Consider the following 21,558-nt stretch of genomic DNA (forward strand, 5'->3'; position numbering starts at 1 on the left):
GCGACGACAGACACACTCAGACGCTTGGACGCATTTCGATAAGTTTTACGAGGTAGAAAATGGAGTTCAAGTGAAAAGCAAGATGCAAGTATTGTGGAAATGTTTATAAAGCTGATTCAGGTAATAGTACTGTACTTTAAAAAGGCATGTTAATAAACATGGAAATAAAGAAACCAATCAAACTTAATAACTAATATGGGTACTACTTGGCGTTATAATTCTGATGTATATAGGGAACAATTAGCTTTATATATTGCTGCAATGATCAACCTATTAAATAGCTGAAGATAAATATTTGAAAGATTTATTAAAAATTCATTTTTTTAGATTTAAAAGTTTACTAAACTGCAACAAGAAATGATTAATAAATGTTAAGAAATGAAATTAGAATTAAAAAATAAAACATACTGTCATGTTAGTGTGGCTCTAACTACCGATATTTGGAGTGGTAGAGCTAAACAAGATTATATTGTGTGGACTAGTCATTATTTTGATAATGAATGTAAATTAATAAATCTTTATTAGGATTTAGATTAATGGATGTTGATCATAGTGGTCAACAAATTTATAATAAAATTGTTGAAGTTTTAGAAGATTATGATATTGTTAGTAAAGTGATAAGTTTAATTTAGATAATGCAAGTTCTAATAATAGAGTATAGATTATTTTCAAAGTAATTATCCTTTATATAACAATTTGAAGTTTTTTCACCAACGTTGTGCATGCCATGTTATTAATTTAATTGTGAAAAGTGGTATGAAAACAATTAAATAAAATATTGATAGAATTAGAGATTGTTTAGCTTGGATAGCTGGTAGTAATAAAAGAAATGTGAATTTCAAGATGCTTTATAAAAATCAAATATGTCTCCTAGAACATTTGCATTAGACTGCCTGTTAGATGAATAGTACTTATTTATGCTTGATCATGTTTACCTTATGATATTTAATTAGTTATTTTGTAGCAAATAATAGAGGTTTGCATTATTTGGTAGAAAATGATTGGCAAATGGTAAAGTATTTCATTCTTTTCTAAATTTTTTACCAATCCATTACAACTTTCTGGTGTGTAATCCAACTAGTCATTGGTAATACATACAATGTAAAAATTTCAGAGTTATTTACAAAAATAAAAACAATGAAATTTTAAAAGAACCAATAAAGGAACGGGAAAAAAAAAAATTAAATATTAAACCCATTTCTTTTCTTTATGTTTTGGTGCCATTTTTTATCCTAGAATTAAACAAGAAGGTTTAGAAAATGGTTTTAGAGACATAACTGAAAATTTACAAACTAGCATTTGTCAATCAAATAGGAGAGGTAAAAAATTGTCTTGCAGAGGTATATTCCCAATAGAAAATAGGTATGGGAACCGCAAGACGCGAAATACAAAGGGAAGTTTCATCAGAAGAACAAATGAAGACTTCTACACCTGGAGTGCATTTAATAGGCTGAAGAGGAACCGAACCCGAAGCACAGGCGCAGCCTCCTCTTCAGAAGCACCAAAGACAACAACGAATCTACTGTCCACTTGCAGGCAAAAGTAATAAACTTCAAAAATATTGGGAACTCCTGAAATGTTACAACAAATCCACAACAAAGAGCCAACTTAATGTCTTGGAATATTGGAAAACCAGAAAATGTATTTTTCCGGATTATTAAGACTTGCCTTGGATGTTTTTGCGGTTCCAGTCTCAACTGTCTCATCAAACAAACATTTAGTGCAAGTGGAAGAATTTTAAATGAAAGGAGGACTAAACTTTCACAAAAAAGATTGAAGTCCCACATGTCTTCGAGATTGGGAACGGTCGCGCCATCAAGGTCAATACGAGGTTGTCGACGATACTTTAATGAATCATTTCAATTTTATAATATAGATGATACGGATGAGTGAGGTCCTAGTCAACCCCAAAATTAGTTGTTTTATAATTATAAATTATAACTTGTAAATTAATTGTCAATTATTGTACTTTTTTTCCTACCAGTTTTTGTCCGATTGGGTTTTTTCTTGATGAGGTTTTTAACGAGGCAATATTATTGTAATTTCTATTTTATTTTTTAATAAATGAATAAATTTAATTTTCTTATATTACAATTTTGAATTAATATTTGGAATGTAACAAAAAAAATTAAATTAAATTAAATTATTGATATTTGAAAAGAAGTTAACTAAAATAATTACATTTATTCATTATAAATTGTTATTATTCATTTGAAAAGTTAATTAAACATTTAAACTTAAAAAAAACAAAACAAAATAAAATAAAACAAAAAGGGGGTTAACCCGGCCTAACCCGCGGCCTAACCTGGGGGTTAGGGTTGCCGGGCCGGGTTGGGCAGCCAATTTCTCAAAATTGGCAGGCCTAACCCGGCCTGGCGGGTAGGACCAACCCGCCAATTTGAGTAACCCAGGTTGGGTCAAATCACTTTTCCACCTCTAGGTAGGCCCACCTGTTAGAGTCATGAAGTGACTCATTTTGGTGATAAAAAATACCCTATGTGTGTAAATTGAAGTATATTGAGACAATAAAGAATTATGAATTTATTCACGAAAATCGCTTCCTAATTTTTCTTATGAATTTAACGTGTTTGGAATGATTTTGGAAAGTATATGAGTTGATATTAGGTTGTGGTTTAGGATTAAGAGTGATTTGTCTCATTTATGCTGTTCAGGGGGTAAATATCATGTTTCAAGGGGGTTGATTTGTCATTTTTAATATACAGGGACCAAATGGATATTTGCTGCAATGGGTATAAATTTCCAAGTAACCATCGTGAAATGAGACGCGCCAACCCAACCCAAAACAATGCCTCCCACCAAAATTTGGTCGCCGGCCGACGACGTTTCATCTCCAGGCCGGCGACCCTTCACCTTCCATTGGCGAGCCTCCACCGCAAGCCACCACCGCGAACCAAGGGCTGCCGCGACGTTTGTCCCAACCACCGTGACTTTTCATCTTCCAGGCGAGATTGTACCGTTTTTCGGCTACGTTTCAGCTCCCCAAGAGTCGTCTCTCCTTCCCCACGGCCGGAGATATTTCCAAGCTTCAACCGCCGCAAAAAACACGGAATCCCGCGATTTGCTGCCGCGCCTCTCATCTTCCAGCCCAGATCTTGCTTATTTCCAGCAACCTCTGACCTCCCGGACCTGATCTGAACTCCCCATCACCAGAGCTTTCCATCAGTACCTTCGGATCCATTTCCCACGTTTCTAGAAGACCTGCCAGAAAATTAACGTTTTCGGCGAGTGCGGCTGTTCGTATTATGGGCTGTCCGTTGGTCATTTTCGGCCCTTCTTCGCATCATATCGCTGTCGGTTACCTCCTCTCCACCATGATCAGCTCCGTTTCCACTGTTTCAGCCTCCGTCATCACCACCATGAGCGGCTAAGCTCCCGGTTGTCTGTTACGGTGTAGGCGAGATCGAGATTGACTCCATGCTCCTTATCAGCTCTCGACTAGTTGGATGAGCCCGAATGTTGGATATTGGTTAAGTTTATTATATTCAGATTATATTTGTTTTCGTTTTCAGTTTGTTTGCGATGTTTAATATATTCTGATGCTCGACGTGTTGAATTGATAATGTCCATTGAGAACGTTTATTGTATATAACTTTTCGCATAATTGAATGTCGGTTTGAGATTATTGAATGTTGATTATGACTTTAAATTGTTTCGGTACTGATTGCAATCAGTTATAGTAGCGTTTATATCATTTCTACTAGGAAGCATTATTGTGTAATTAGTTGATTGGATGATACAAGTTGAAGAGTTTAACTTGTTAATGTTGTACCAACTAGTGGTGTTTAAGGGTTTAGCATTTTTCGGTTAGTCAATGATAGTCTTTAACCAATCGACTGTAACTAAGACGACGGGAAGACAGGATAGATTATACCTAGATTGCCGGGAGATATTTCTATTGATTTGCCTAGCCTTGTAGGTTTAGGAAATTGAAGAGCGGATGAGAGGAATTGTGAGAGTTGGTCTTGAGTCAAACCGAACCCATAGCGGCAACGCTTTTAATATTATGTTTTAGTTAGCAATTTATTTGAGCTTTTTAATTTCCTGCGAGTAATTAGTTTCCTAGTTTTAATCAATCATTCTGCCAATTTCTCTTTCGTTAACTCAAATATACATTAGGTCATTAGTTTTGCTCTCTGGGATTTGACCCTGCTTACCTCTAACTACGGTATTTAGGTTTAATTTTGTGACCGTGAGACGGGTCCAACACCACCTGCCGACCTTAACCTGTCCATTTAAGTTCTATAATGCATTTATTAAATTTTTTAACTAATTTAATTTTATACTTATACCCCTCTTAACCATAAAAGGTATAAATGGGGTAGGCCCACCTACCGACCTTAACCTAGCCCGCTAAAGAAACTACAGGTAAAGAGTTCATTTTTCTAGGCTCATTTCTTATACCAATTCTTTACTCCTAGTTATTACACAGATATCGTCACCAATAATACATACACAAAGAAAATCAATACTACTCTATAATTGGTAATGAAAGATAACATGCACAAACCACAAAGCTGTTTTCCAAGAGATAAAATGGTCTTCAATATTTACTAATTATAACTTCTTACAGTCATACCATTCTGCCAAGAAATTTCATGATATCATCCATAGATGGCCTATGCAAAGGATCATCTTCACACAAGCCTTGGCTAGAACAGCTAAACAAACGCTTCTGCAAGAGGTAATCCTCCTTAAGACAGGATCCATGAAACTCCTCAATTGTTCAAAACACACCTTCACTACCTCCCCCTCCCAAAAATCCAATGCACTCCTTGATAATTTTCCATCCATGTCTTCTCTTCCTGAAATCAATTCAAGCAAAAACTACCCCAAATGCAAAAAGGTCTACCTTTCCAAACTGAGCCATTCAATAGATATCTGGTGCTATCCATCCTTTGGCACTTGCCGAAATATCATTTCCTTTGAAGATCCAGCAGCATGGTTTGTTTCAATACTTGCGAGTTTCGCTCTCCAAGTTGATGTTATAAATATATTCCTAGTATTTACACTCATGTGTGCATAGGTTGGGAAAATACAATGATGCAGATAGTGCAGGCCTGTAGCAATATCAAAAGCTATCTGTGTTCGTTTTTGCCAATTAAGAAGACTAGATGAATTAGACAAGCAGCCCCTTAGGCAGCCAAGGGTAGGGAATTCAAACACAACATATGACCAAGAAAAATCACTATCTCCATAACAAACACCATGTAAACTCACTATATTTATGTGATTGATCTTCGAATTTACATCGATTACCTGTCGGGTATCTTCAAACCGCATCTGCTTGATCATCACTTCAACATTATCAATCTTCCCTTTAAAGGATTGGTCTCCAATTTTGGTATCTTCACCGAAATTTTTTGTTGCTCTTTTGAGATCCTCCATACTGTAACTTGACAAAGAGTACTTTATTCCTGCAAGGAGATCTGGAGATAAATATGAATTTGCAGAGCTGTGACCAGTTTGACCAGATCGAGGAGAGCTTCTCGCGGTTGAAAATGAAACTTGAGTTGAGCTTCTGGTATTGAATGATTGTATCCTCCCACCCTTCCATTTGCGCAAGGCCTTCACATACAATCCACAAGCAAGCAATGCTACAAGCAACAAAGTGAACCCAACAACTGATCCTACAATATACAAAGTCTTTAAGTTCACTTTATTCGTTTTCTTAATGGAAATTGTTGGAAGAAAACCAGGAGCAGGAGGTGGAGATAAATCAGTAATATCAAAAATTATATTCGGATCCGATTTCAGGGGAATCAGAAACGTTGTTGTTGGATAAACGGTAGGCTTAGGGGCTACAAGGTTTGCTGCACACAGATCTTCAAGGGAGATGCCGAATTTCTCGCACAATAAGCTTAGGTCATCTTTTTCAACAAAAGGGTATGTCAAAAGGTACTTCACTCCTTCACTAATAGAAATATTGTCAGGGCAGGCACATCTCAAGGGCACATTAAGCTCAGAACCAACCTTAACACCATTTTCTTGAGACAGGTTTTCTTCGGAAAGTGTGTGAGGTTTTAGGAAACCTTCAAAGACTCCACAAGCAATATCTGAATATGTTGTGTTTCCAGGGACTGTGTAACTGAAATTTGTCTGAAAAAACTGGCCTGAGCAGGAACAATTAATGGGAATAAGAACTTCTCTACCCGATTTGAGTATCTCTGAAGAGGATGTAAGCTTGTTCAAGTGAAGTACCTCATTGGACGCGTTGGAGTTAATCTGAAACAAAGCAGTGATATTTGAGAGAGTCTGAAATTGTGTGTTAGCTCTGTAAACTATGAATGTATTGCATGAATTTCTGAAGGAATTGCAAGTATATCTTGAGCCTGGCAAACTAGTATTTGCAGAGCACTCAGAGTAGTCATAATGCTGTTGAGCGTAGCTTAAATTGATGCATGCCCATGAGAGCAACCAGAGATAAATCATGGTTTCTGAAATCAGGTACTGTGCATTTGGTTAGATGATAAAGAAATATGAAAGTCTTTACAAAATTTTAAAATACAAACTTTCATAATAAAGAATGACCTATGATAATGCTTCTATATGATGAAAGGGAGATAGAAATCATTTCATTAGCTTCATGCAACTGGCTGCATAATCAATCTTTCAAAAGAATAATGGATTTATTATATTAGAATAAAGTCTTTGGCAAAAGACAAGTACTCTGTTTGGAAAGGAATCAACGGCCGGCCAGCCAATATACTTGTGTCCAGTAAGATACCATTTTGGATGTTTTCTACTTTGTTATTTTCCAATCATGAACCTTCCACAACATCATTGACATAACCCCTTCGTCATCTTTTGAAAGAAATTATATCAGAATTAAGAGATTGATTACTTTACTATTCTCCATGATAAATAACTCGAAGTGTTGAATCCATGATAAAAGACAGATAACAGCTTTGAAATAATTAGCAACATTACATCACATTTAAACTAAATTAGTTCTTGATACGGTATGCAAGAAAGAAAAAGAAGTCCAAATAAATTAAAGAAAACAAAGTTTATTAAATGCTAGAAAATGTGCCTGCATGTGTATTCGTCTTTGATAGCTTTCACTATCAGAAGGTGGCGTAATCCAATTAATTAACCTAACCTATAATACTTACAAAAAAATTCACAGAAAGGCATTAATAACTAGATGTACAATATGATTGTTTAATATTGATATGCTGGCCAATTAAGGCTGGCCTTGTTCTCTGTAACAAACTCTGACGCAGCGAGTTAGTATAAAAATAAGGCTAGCACACGATTATGCCTCTACGTTTACTAAACAAGTGTCAGTCACATGAATTTAATTTATAAAATTTGAAGGAAAATCTGAAAAACCATTCTATATCTTCAAATAAACAAATAATATGTTTATATAAGGTGATGACAGTCAACCCTAATAAGACTCTCAATTAAACAAGATAATAACATCCTAATTTAACACGAAAATTAATTAAAAGAAGAAATTCTCACAGTTGATTAATTGTAAAATAAGAGAGAACTCTAAATAAAATAAGAAAAACACGAAGACAACTAAAACATACCCAAAATATATTAAAACAATAGATTTTGACCTCGAAACGAACCCCAACCAAGTCACCCGGTTGGTTAAGACGTCAAGCTTGAAGTGAATTTTCCGTTGATATCTTACGGACCTTATAACTCCTCCCAAATCAAAAGTTATAGTTATTTTAAATTGACATGTCTATTTAGGATTTATGATATTTGGGCTGTGTGTTTGAGCTTGTGATGCTCAACACTCTTCAAGAATTTATTTGTTAAATGTTCTACGTCAAAAGCCTTCAAAGAAATAACCGTAAATTGAATATCTCGTGTTATAACAACACTCCATACAAATAGAACAAGAACAAGTCCAGAGTTCCAAATTTCTTTTAAATGCACGATCTAGAAATGATATAATGTTAAAAGTTAAAACGTGACCAAAAAAACAAGAAAAATATGAAAATCAGGGAGTTGAAAGCCTAATGATTCAAAGGACCAGAATTCGAATTCCCCCTACCTCAGTATAATTATTCTGCTTTGTTTACAGCTTTGGGTATAGAAATCTAAGTCAAAGATAGGTTTGAGGCTGTGGCACTGTGCAAGCTCAACGGCTGGCAATTGTCAATTACCTCCCATTACGTTTATTGAAAACTGAATAGACCCCTTCGTGTATTTGAAACAAACGATTTTTGAAATTCCCAACTATGTAGGGATGGCAATGGTCTCATCCCCGAAAGTAAAATGAAGCTAGCACACTTATGTGAGTTTACTAAACAATAGGGGTGATTTCTTATTATTTTTTTGATAACTGGGGTATCCGGATCAGTTTATGCGTATTTCAACTAAACTTTGGGATCTATTGAATACCTTATAAGCTCCAAAAGTAAAATGAAGTTAGCACACTTATGTGAGTTTACTAAACAATAGGGGTGATTTCTTATTATTTTTTTGGTAACTAGGGTATCCGGATCAGTTTATGCGTATTTTAACTAAACTCTGGGATCCATTGAATACCCTATAAGCCCAAAGGACCAGGTAAACCACAATATTATTGTAAGAGGTGAGTTCAAAGCGTCTATTGAACACCCTACAAGCTTAAAAACTCATGTAAGTTATAATGTTATTATGGTAGGTAGTCTCAATGTTTGAACTGAGGAAATCAAAGAAGAGAACAAACCTCCTGGATTGTGAGGCTAACCTCTTGGGTTTATTTCTCATTATTAATGGCAACAAAATAAGTAGCCAGAAAAAATTAAAGCAGGTCCTTGGATTTTTAAAATGCATGTAGAGTCTAGTTGAGTTTCAATGAAACCTTAAATAGAGGTGGTGGGTTGGGCAATCACCTTAATTTTTATTGAGGTTTATAAACAATTCGGAACTTGGAATTAAAATCCACACAAGTTTGATTTAGAATTGATTCCAAATCAAAGGTGGCATTTGATACAGTTAAAAAACAAGTCTCCAGTTCTATGAGTTCAAGTTGCCAACCTGTTGCACTGCTTTCATTGTTCAAGAATATGCTTTTAGGAGGAGGAAGAAGGTTACCCCACTATTCTCAATAAATAGCCTCTGCAGAGTCTGCACCTTTTACCCATCAACACATCAGCTGCAACACTTTAAACAATTGCAGCAATAAATATCTTGAAATAGGACCTTGCTGCTGTCAATAACTTTAATCACTTCTGTGCCTTAGCGCCAGCACATCTATAGCACATGATTCGCAAAATTAGCCGAAACTGAAATAACACCCTTTTCTTTTTTACACAAAGTTGTTACTTATTTAATTATGCCAAATTAAAGCACTGACCATTAACATCTATGCACCTTGAAAATGACATGTATTATACAATATCCATAATTCTAAATATTTTGATCTAATCATTTTAAATTAATTAGTGTAAAAAATGTTATATATATATATATATATATATATATGTATTAATGGATATAATTATGGAAATTCATACTTCTCTTTAATTCCTAGATCTATATTCACCGTTGAAAAATATATAATAAACGATCAATTAAGAGTGATAATTCCTTATTGGCTAGATGACCAATAAATTATATTATCTCTGTACATATTGATCTAACAACAAATAATAATTAATTATTCGACAACATTTTTCCACCTGGTAATCACATTGATATGCAGCGAAATTTAGATAGACACTAGATACACTCTAGTGTAGCAATTCGAGTCCATGATATGTTCGAATTTACAAACAATGAATCTCAAATTCACTAGAAAATATGAAATTCACGATGCAACAATTCTCAAAGGAACCATCAAGAAATTTTATTAAATAGTCATTCACCATTGTTTGTAGAATAAAAAGTCTATTTACACTAAACTAATTATAATGCTACTAGAGCAATAAGTAAGAAAATCATAATATTACTAGAACAAGGAATTATAAAATAAGAAAGTAAAACTTAACTAAATTAAAACTTCTTAAATAAACTAAATTCCAATTTAAAATAGAAAACTATTTAAATTCCTAATATAAAACCCTAAATAAATAAGAAATCAAATATAGAAAGACAAACAAAATCAAATCATAATTTAACAATATTTTTCCTACATCAAACTCCCCCTCTTAAAAATAAACTCATCCTCGAGTTCTGCAATCCGGCGGGCAACACTTGAAATTGAGTAGTAAATCATCTGGTAGAGTAACTAAAAATCCTTTGTCATCAATCTTCCTTGGAAAATTGTCATGCACCACAATTTTCAAGTCGATGTTGAATGTCGTTGATATTTCATCCTCTTGACCCTCAACTTGAATATGTTCTTCTTGCTCAATCTTCTCCTTTAGGACAATTTGCTTTTGCTCTTATTAAATCTTCTCTTCTTGGACAACTTGTTTAGCTTTAATATCGACTTCATTCTCAATCTCTTTTGATGTGTGATCTTCAATTTGTCATATAGCTGTTGGTATACCTCACTCTCCACCATGATCAGCTCCGTTTCCACTGTCAGCCTGTCATACACCATGAGAGGCTAAGCTCCGGTTGTCTGTTACGGTGTAGGCAGAGATCGAATTGACTCCATTGATCTCCTTATCAGCTCTCGACAGTTGGATTGAGGCCCGAATGTTGGATATTTGGTTAGTTTATTATATTCAGATTATATTGTTTTCGTTTCAGTTTTGTTTGCGTGTTTAATTTCTGATGCTCGACGTGTGGAATTGTAATGTCCATTGGAGAACGTTTATGATATATACTTTTCGCCATAATTGAATGTCGGTTTGAGTTTATTGATGGTTGTTTATGACTTTAAATTGTTTCGGTACTGATTGCAATAAGTTATAGTAGCGTTATATCATTTTACTAGGAAGCATTATTGTGTATTAGTGATTTGGATGATACAAGTTGATAGGTATACTGTTAATGTTGTACCAACTAGTGGTGTTTAAGGGGTTAGCATTTTTCGGTAGTCAATGATAGTCTTTAACCAATCGACTGTAACTAAGAAGCGGGAGACAGGATAGATTATCTAGATTGCCGGGAGATTTTCTATTGATTTTGCCTAGCCTGTTAGGTTTAGGAAATTGAAGGCGATGAGAGGAATTGTGGAGAGTTGGTCTTTGAGGTCAAACCGAACCCATAGCGGCAACGCTTTTATATTATGTTTTAGTTAGCAATTTATTTGGTCTTTTTATTCCTGCGAGTAATTAGTTTCCTAGTTTTATCAATCATTCTGCCAATTCTCTTTCGTTAACTCATAAATTATTAGTATTAGTTTGCTCTCTGTGGATTTGACCACTGCTTACCTCTAACTACGGTATTTAGGTTTTAATTTTGTGACCGTGACGACGCGGTCTCAACACCACCTGGACCTAACCTGTCCATTTAAGTTCTATAATGCATTCTTTTAAATTTTTAATAATTTAATTTTATACTATACCCCTCTTACCTATAAAAAGTGGTATAATGGGGTTAGCCCACCTACCGACCTTAACCTAGCCCGTAAAGAAACTACAGGTAAAAGGTTCTATTTTTCTAGCCTTTCTTTATACCAATTCTTTACTCCTAGTTATTACACAGATATCGTCCCCAATAATACATACACAAGAAAATCAATTACTCTATAATTGGTAATGAAAGAATACATGCACAAACCACAAAGCTGTTTTCCAAGAGATAAAATGGTCTTCAATATTACTATTATAACTTCTTACAGTCATACCATTCTGCCAAGAACTTCTAATATCTCATAGATGGCCTATGCAAGGACATCTTCACACAAGCCTTGGCTGAACAGCTAAACATAACGCTTCTGCAAGGGGTAATCCTCTTAGAACGAAGATCCATGAAACTCCTCATATGGTTCAAAACAACCACTCTCTACCTCCCCCTCCAAACAATCCAATGCACTTCCTTGATAATTTTCCATCCATGTCTTCTCTTCTGAACATTCAAGCAAAACTACCCCAATGCAAAAGGTCTACCTTTTCCGAAACTGGAGCCATAATAGATATTTGGGTGCTATCCATCCTTTGGCACTTGCCGAAATAATCATTTCCTTTGAAGATCCAGCAGATGAGTTGTTTTACAATCTTGCGAGTTTCGCTCTCCAAGTGATGTTTATAATAATTCCTAGTATTTACATCATGTGTGCATAGGTTGGGAAAATACAATGATGCAGATAGTGCAGGCCTGTAGCAATATCAAAGCTATCTGTGTTTCGTTTTGCCAATTAAGAAGATAGATGAATTAGACAAGAGCCCCAGGCAGCCAAGGGTAGGGAATTCAACACAACTATGACCAAGAAAATCACTATCTCCATACAAACACCATGTAACTCACTATATTTAGGATTGATCTCGAATTTACATCGATTACCTGTCGGGTATCTTCAAACCGCATCTGCTTGATCATCACTTCACTTATCAATCTTCCCTTTAAAGGATTGGTCTCAATTTTGGTATCTCACCGAAATTTTTTGTTGCTCTTTTGAGATCCTCCATACTTAACTTGACAAAGAGTACTTATCCTGCAAGGAGATCTGGAGATAAAATATGAATTTGCAGAGCTGTGACCAGTTTGACCAGACGAGGAGAGCTCTCGCCGGTTGAAAATGAAAACTTGAGTTGAGCTTCTGGTATTGAATGTTGTATCCTCCCACCTTCATTTGCGCAAGGCCTTCACATACAATCCACAAGCAGCAATGCACAAGCAACAAAGTGAACCCAACAACTGATCCTACAATATACAAAGTCTTAAGTTCACTTTGATCGTTTCTTAATGGAAATGTTGGAAGAAAACCAGGAGCAGGAGGTGGAGATAATCAGTAATATCAAAAATTATATTCGGATCCGATTTCAGGGGAATCAGAAACGTTTGTGTGGATAAACGGTAGGCTTAGGGGCTACAAGGTTTGCTGCACAGCTTCAAGGGAGATGCCGAATTTCTCGCACAATAAGTTAGGTATCTTTTTCAACAAAGGGTATGTCAAAAGGTACTTCACTCCTTCACTAATAGAAATATTGTCAGGGCAGGCCATCTCAAGGGCAATTAAGCTCAGAACCAACCTTAACACCATTTTCTTGAGACAGGTTTTCTTCGGAAAGTGTGTGAGGTTTTAGGAAACCTTCAAGACTCCACAGCAATATCTGAATTGTTGTGTTTCCAGGGACTGTGTAACTGAAATTTGTCTGGAAAAACTGGCCTGAGCACGAACAATTAATGGGAATAAGAACTTCTCTACCCGATTTGAGATCTCTGAAGAGGATGTAAGCTTGTTCAAGTGAAGTACCTCATGGACGCGTTGGAGTTAATCTGAAACAAAGCAGTGATATTGAGAGAGTCTGAAATTGTGTGTAGCTCTGTAACTATGAATGTATTGCATGAATTTCTGAAGGAATTGCAAGTATATCTTGAGCCTGGCAAACTAGTATTGCAGAGCACTCAGAGTAGTCATAATGTGTTGAGCGTAGCTTAAATTGATGCATGCCCATGAGAGCAACCAGAGATAAATCATGGTTTAGAATCAGGTACTGTGCATTTGGTTAGATGATAAAGAATATGAAAGTCTTACAAAATTTTAAAATATAAACTTTCATAATAAAGAATGACCTATGATAATGCTTCTATTGATGAAAGGAGATAGAAATCATTCATTGCTTCATGCAATGGCTGCATAATCAATCTTTCAAAAGATAGATGATATATATTAGAATAAAGTCTTTGGCAAAAGACACTACTCTGTTTGGAAAGGAATCAACGGCCGGCCAGCCATATAACTTGTGTCCATAAGATACCATTTTGGATGGTTTCTACTTTGTTATTTTCCAATCATGAACCTTCCACACATCTTTGACATAACCCCTTCGTCATCTTTGAAAGAAATTATATCAGAATGTAAGAGATTGATTACTTTACTATTCTCCCTGATAATAACCTCGAAGTGTTGAAATCATGATAAAAGACAGATAACAGCTTTGAAATATTAGCAACATTACAATCACATTTAAACTAAATTAGTTCTTGATACGGTATGCAAGAAAGAAAAAGAAGTCCAAAATTAAAGAAAACACAAGTTTATTAAATGCTAGAAAATGTGCCTGCATGTGTATTCGTCTTTGATAGCTTTCTATAAGAAGGTGGCGTAATCCAATTAATAACCTAACCTTAATACTTACAAAAAAATTCACAGAAAGGCATTAATAACTAGATGTACAATATGATTGTTTAATATTGATATGCTGGCAATTAAGGCTGGCCTTGTTCTCTGTAACAAACTCTGACGCAGCGAGTTAGTATAAAAAATAGGCTAGACACACGATTATGCCTCTACGTTTACTAAACAAGTGTCAGTCACATGAATTAATTTATAAAATTTGAAGGAAAATCTGAAAAACCATTCTATATCTTCAATAAACAAATAATATGTTTATATAAGGTGATGACAGTCAACCCTAATAAGACTCTTAAACAAGATAATAACATCCTAATTTAACACGAAAATTAATAAAAGAAGAATTCTCACAGTTGATTATTGTAAAATAAGAGAGAACTCTAAATAAATAAGAAAAACACGAAGACAACTAAAACATACCCAAAATATATTAAAACAATAGATTTTGACCTCGAAACGAACCCCAACCAAGTCCACCGGTTGGTTAAGCGTCAAGCTTGAAGTGAATTTTCCGTTGAATCTTACGGACCTTATAACTCCTCCAATCAAAAGTTATAGTTATTTTAATTGACATGTCTATTTAGGATTTATGATATTTGGGCTGTGTGTTTGAGCTTGTGATGCTCAACACTCTTCAAGAATTTATTTGTAAATGTTCTACGTCAACAAGCTTCAAAGAAAATAACCGTAAATTGATATCTCGGTATAACAACACTCCAATACAAATGAACAAGAACAAGTCCAGAGTTCCAAATTTCTTTTAAATGCAACGATCTAGAAATGATATAAATGTTTAAAGTTTTTTAACTTTTTTTCCTTACCAAGTTTTTGTCCGATTGGGTTTTTCTTGATGAGGTTTTTAACGAGGCAATAATTATTGTAATTTCTTATTTTATTTTTTAATAAATGAATAAATTTAATTTTTCTTATATTACAATTTTGAATTAATATTTGGAATGTTAACAAAAAAAATTAAATTAAATTAAATTATTGATATTTGAAAAGAAGTTAACTAAAAATAATTACATTTATTCATTTATAAATTGTTAATTATTCATTTGAAAAGTTAATTAAACATTTAAACTTAAACAAAACAAAACAAAATAAAATAAAATCAAAAAGGGGGTTAACCCGGCCTAACCCGCGGCCTAACCTGGTGGGTTAGGGTTGCCGGGCCGGGTTGGGCCAGCCAATTTCTCAAAATTGGCAGGCCTAACCCGGCCTGGCGGGTCAGGACCAACCCGCCAATTTGAGTAACCCAGGTTGGGTCAAATCACTTTTCCACCTCTAGGTAGGCCCACCTGTTAGAGTCATGAAAGTGACTCTATTTTGGTGATAAAAATACCCTATGTGTGATTAAATTGAAGTATATTGAGACAATTAAAGAATTTATGAATTTATTCACGAAAATCGCTTCCTAATATTTTTCTTATGAATTTAACGTGTTTGGAATGATTTTGGAAAGTATATGAGTTGATATTAGGTTGTGGTTTATGGATTAAGAGTGATTTTGTCTCATTTATGCTGTTCAGGGGGTAAAATATCATGTTTCAAGGGGTTGATTTTGTCATTTTTTAATATACAGGGACCAAATGGATATTTGCTGCAATGGGTATAAATTTCCAAGTAACCATCGTGAAATGAGGACGCGCAAACCCAAACCCAAAAACCCTAGCCTCCCACCAAAATTTGGTCGCCGGCCGACGACGTTTCATCTTCCAGGCCGGCGACCCTTCACCTTCCATTGGCGAGCCTCCACCGCAAGCCACCACCGCGAACCAAGGGCTGCCGCGACGTTTCGTCTTCCAACCACCGTGACTTTTCATCTTCCAGGCGAGATTGTACCGTTTTTCGGCTACGTTTCAGCTCCCCAAGAGTCGATCTCCCTTCCCCACGGCCGGAGCTATCATTTCCAAGCTTCAACCGCCGCAAAAACCATCGGAATCCGCGATTTTGCTGCCGCGCCTCTTCATCTTCCAGCCCAGATCTTGCTTATTTCCAGCAACCTCTGACCTCCCCAGGACCTGATCTGAACTCCCCATCACCAGAGCTTTCCATCAGTACCTTCGGATCCCATTTCCGCCACCGTTTTCTAGAAGACCTGCCAGAAAATTAACGTTTTCCGGCGAGTGCGGCTGTTCGTATTATGGGCTGTCCGTTGGTCATTTTCGGCCCTTCTTCGCATCATATCGCTGTCGGTTACCTCCTCTCCACCATGATCAGCTCCGTTTCCACTGTTTCAGCCTCCGTCACAACCACCATGAGCGGCTAAGACTCCCGGTTGTCTGTTACGGTGTAGGCGAGATCGAGATTGACTCCATGCTCCTTATAGCTCTCGATAGTTGGATGAGCCCGAATGTTGGATATTGGTTAAGTTATTATATTCAGATTATATTGTTTTGTTTTCAGTTTGTTTGCGTGTTAATTTTCTGATGCTCGACGTGTGAATTGATAATGTCCATGAGAACGTTTATTGTATATAACTTTTCGCTAATGAATGTCGGTTTGAGATTATTGAATGGTTTGATTATGACTTTAAATTGTTCGGTACTGATTGCAATCAGTTATAGTAGCGTTTATATCATTTCTACTAGGAAGGCATTATGTGTAATTAGTTGATTGGATGATACAAGTTGAAGGTTTTATACTTGTTAATGTTGTACCAACTAGTGGTGTTTAAGGTTTAGCATTTTTCGGTAGTCAATGAAGTCTTTAACCAATCGACTGTAACTAAGACGACGGGAAGACAGGATAGATTATACCTAGATTGCGGGAGATATTTCTATTGATTTGCCAGCTTGTAGGTTTAGGAAATTGAAGAGCGATGGAGGAATTGTGAGAGTTGGTCTTGAGTCAAACCAACCCATAGCGGCAACGCTTTAATATTATGTTTTAGTTAGCAATTTATTTGATGCTTTTTAATTTCCTGCGAGTAATTAGTTTCCGTATTTTAATCAATCATTCTGCCAATTTCTCTTTCGTTAACTCAAATAACATTAGTCTTAGTTTTGCTCCTGGGGATTTGACCCTGCTTACCTCTAACTACGGTATTTAGGTTTTAATTTTGTGACCGTGAGACGGGTCCAACACCACCTGCCGACCTTAACCTGTTCCATTAAGTTCTATAATGCATCTTATTAAATTTTTTAACTAATTTAATTTTATACTTATACCCCTCTTAACCATAAAAGGTATAAATGGGTAGGCCCACCTACCGACCTTAACCAGCCCGTAAAGAAACTACAGGTAAAGAGTTCATTTTTCTAGCTCATTTCTTATACCAATTCTTTACTCCTAGTTATTACACAGATATCGTCCACCAATAATACATACACAAAGAAAATCAATTACTCTAAATTGGTAATGAAAGATAACATGCACAAACCACAAAGCTGTTTTCCAAGAGATAAAATGGTCTTCAATATTTACTATTATAACTTCTTACAGTCATACCATTCTGCCAAGACTTTCATGATAATCATCCATAGATGCCTATGCAAGGTCATCTTCACACAAGCCTTGGCTGAACAGCTAAACAAACGCTTCTGCAAGAGGTAATCCTCCTTAAGACAGATCCAGAAACTCCTCAATTGTTCAAAACACCACCTTCACTACCTCCCCCTCCCAAACAATCCATGCACTCCTTGGATAATTTTCCATCCATGTCTTCTCTTCCTGAATCAATTCAAGCAAAACTAACCCCAAATGCAAAAGGTCTACCTTTTCCGAAACTGAGCCATTCAATAGATATCTGGTGCTATCCATCCTTTGGCACTTGCCGAATATCATTTCCTTTTGAAGATCCAGCAGCATGGTTTGTTTCAATACTTGCAGTTTCGCTCTCCAAGTGATGTTATAAATATATTCCTAGTATTTACACTCATGTGTGCTAGGTGGGAAAATACAATGATGCAGATAGTGCAGGCCTGTAGCAATATCAAAAGCTATCTGTGTTCGTTTTTGCCAATTAAGAAGAATAGATGAATTAGACAAGCAGGCCCTTAGGCAGCCAAGGGTAGGGAATTCAAACACAACATATGACCAAGAAAAATCACTATCTCCATAACAAACACCATGTAAACTCACTCTATTTATGGATTGATCTTCGAATTTACATCGATTACCTGTCGGGTATCTCAAACCGCATCTGCTTGATCATCACTTCAACATTATCAATTTCCCTTTAAAGGATTGGTCTCCAATTTGGTATCTTCACCGAAATTTTTGGTTGCTCTTTGAGATCCTCCATACTGTAACTTGACAAAGAGTACTTTATTCCTGAAGGAGATCTGGAGTAAATATGAATTTGCAGAGCTGTGAACAGTTGACCAGATCGAGGAGAGCTTCTCGCGGTTGAAAATGAAACTTGAGTTGAGCTTCTGGTATTGAATGATTGTATCCTCCCACCCTCCATTTGCGCAAGGCCTAACATACAATCCACAAGCAAGCAAGTACAAGCAACAAGTGAACCCAACAAACTGATCCTACAATTACAAAGTCTTTAAGTTCACTTTATTCGTTTTCTTAATGGAAATGTTGGAAAGAAAACCAGGACAGGAGGTGGATATAATCAGTAATATCAAAAATTATATTCGGATCCGATTTCAGGGAATCAGAAACGTTGTTGTTGGATAAACGGTAGGCTTAGGGGTACAAGGTTTGCTGCACACAGATCTTCAAGGGAGATGCCGAATTCTCGCAATAAGCTTAGGTCATCTTTTTCAACAAGGGTATGTCAAAAGGTACTTCACTCCTTCACATAATAGAAATATTGTCAGGGCAGGCCATCTCAAGGGCCCATTAAGCTCAGAACCAACCTTAACACCATTTTCTTGAGAAAGGTTTTCTTCGGAAAGTGTGTGAGGTTTTAGGAAACCTTCAAAGACTCCACAGCAATATCTGAATATGTTGTGTTTCCAGGGACTGTGTAACTGAAATTGTCTGGAAAAACTGTGGAGCACGAACAATTAATGGGAATAAGAACTTCTCTACCGATTTGGTATCTCTGAAGAGGATGTAAGCTTGTTCAAGTGAAGTACCTCATTGGACGCGTGTGGAGTTAATCTGAAACAAAGCAGTGATATTGAGAGAGTCTGAAATGTGTGTTAGCTCTGTAAACTATGAATGTATTGCATGAATTTCTGAAGGAATTGCAAGTATATCTTGAGCCTGGCAAAATAGTATTTGCAGAGCACTCAGAGTAGTCATAATGCTGGTGAGCGTAGCTTAATTGATGCATGCCCATGAGAGACAACAGAGATAAATCATGGTTTCGAATCAGGTACTGTGCATTTGGTTAGATGATAAGAATATGAAAGTCTTTACAAATTTTAAAATATAAACTTTCATAATAAAGAATGACCTATGATATGTTCTATATGATGAAAGGGAGATAGAAATCATTCATTAGCTTCATGCAACGGTGATAATCAATCTTTCAAAAGAATAATGGATTTATTATTAGAAAAGTCTTTGGCAAAAGAAACTACTCTGTTTGGAAAGGAATCAACGGCCGGCCAGCCAATATACTTGTGTCCAGTAAGATACCATTTTGGATGTTTTCTACTTTGTTTTTTCCAATCATGAACCTTCCACAACATCTTTGACATAACCCCTTCGTCATCTTTTGAAAGAAATTATATCAGAATTAAGAGATTGATTACTTTACTATTTCCATGTAAATAACCTCGAAGTGTTGAATCCATGATAAAAGACAGATAACAGCTTTGAATAATTAGCAACATTACAATCACATTTAAACTAAATTAGTTCTTGATACGGTATGCAAGAAAGAAAAAGAAGTCCAATAAATTAAAGAAAAAACAAGTTTATTAAATGCTAGAAAATGTGCCTGCATGTGTATTCGTCTTTGATAGCTTTCACTATCAGAAGGTGGCGTAATCCAATTAATTAACCTAACCATAATACTTACAAAAAAATTCACAGAAAGGCATTAATAACTAGAGTACAATATGATGTTTAATATTGATATGCTGGCCAATTAAGGCTGGCCTTGTTCTCTGTAACAAACTCTGACGCAGCGAGTTAGTATAAAAATAAGGCTAGCACCACGATTATGCCTCTACGTTATAAAACAAGTGTCAGTCACATGAATTTAATTTAAAAATTTGAAGGAAAATCTAAAAAACCATTCTATATTTCAAATAAACAAATAATATGTTTATTAAGGTGATGACAGTCAACCCTAATAAGACTCTCAATTAAACAAGATAATACATCCTAATTTACACGAAAATTAATTAAAAGAAGAAATTCTCACAGTTGATTAATTGTAAAATAAGAGAGAACTCTAAATAAAAAAGAAAAACACGAAGACAACTAAAACATACCCAAAATATATTAAAACAAAGATTTTGACCTCGAAACGAACCCCAACCAAGTCACCCGGTTGGTTAAGAGTCAAGCTTGAAGTGAATTTTCCGTTGATATCTTACGGACCTTATAACTCCTCCCAATCAAAAGTTATAGTTATTTAAATTGACATGTCTATTTAGGATTTATGATATTTGGGCTGTGTGTTTGAGCTTGTGATGCTCAACACTCTTCAAGAATTTATTTGTAAATGTTCTACGTCAAAGCCTTCAAAGAAATAACCGTAAATGAATATCTCGTGTAAAAACACTCATACAAATAGAACAAGAACAATCCAGAGTTCCAAATTTCTTTTAAATGCACGATCTAGAAATGAATAATGTTAAAGTTAAAACGTGACCAAAAAAAACAGAAAAATATGAAAATCAGGGAGTTGAAAGCCTAATGATTCAAAGGACCAGATCGAATTCCCCCTACCTCAGTATAATTATTTGCTTTGTTTACAGCTTTGGGTATAGAAATCTAAGTCAAAGATAGGTTTGAGGCTGTGCACTGTGCAAGCTCAACGGCTGGCAATTGTCAATTACCTCCATTACGTTTATTGAAAACTGAATAGACCCTTCGTGTATTGTGAACAAACGATTTTTGAAATCCCAACTATGTAGGGATGGCAATGGTCTCATCCCCGAAAGTAAAATGAAGCTAGCAACATGTGAGTTTACTAAACAATAGGGGTGATTTCTATTATTTTTTGATAACTGGGGTATCCGGATCAGTTTATGCGTATTTCAACTAAAATTTGGGATCATTGAATACCTTATAAGCTCCAAAAGTAAAATGAAGTTAGCACACTTATGTGAGTTTACTAAACAATAGGGGTGATTTCTTATTATTTTTTTGGTAACTAGGGTATCCGGATCAGTTATGCGTATTTTAACTAAACTCTGGGATCCATTGAATACCCTATAAGCCCAAAGGACCAGGTAAACCACAATATATGTAAGAGGTGAGTTCAAAGCGTATATGAACACCCTACAAGCTTAAAAACTCATGTAAGTTATATG

The 21,558-nt window shown here is 35.6% G+C and overlaps 2 pseudogenes; both read right to left on the reverse strand.

The window, feature by feature from the left end:
- Nucleotides 1-4,591: 4,591 nt before the first annotated feature.
- Nucleotides 4,592-6,491, reverse strand: LOC116106715 (annotated as a pseudogene).
- Nucleotides 6,492-12,127: 5,636 nt separating this feature from the next.
- On the reverse strand, nt 12,128-13,481 carry LOC116106693 (annotated as a pseudogene).
- Nucleotides 13,482-21,558: the final 8,077 nt, after the last annotated feature.

The sequence above is a fragment of the Pistacia vera genome, unplaced genomic scaffold (genome assembly GCF_008641045.1).
Source record: "Pistacia vera cultivar Batoury unplaced genomic scaffold, PisVer_v2 Contig520, whole genome shotgun sequence".
NCBI lineage: Eukaryota > Viridiplantae > Streptophyta > Magnoliopsida > Sapindales > Anacardiaceae > Pistacia > Pistacia vera.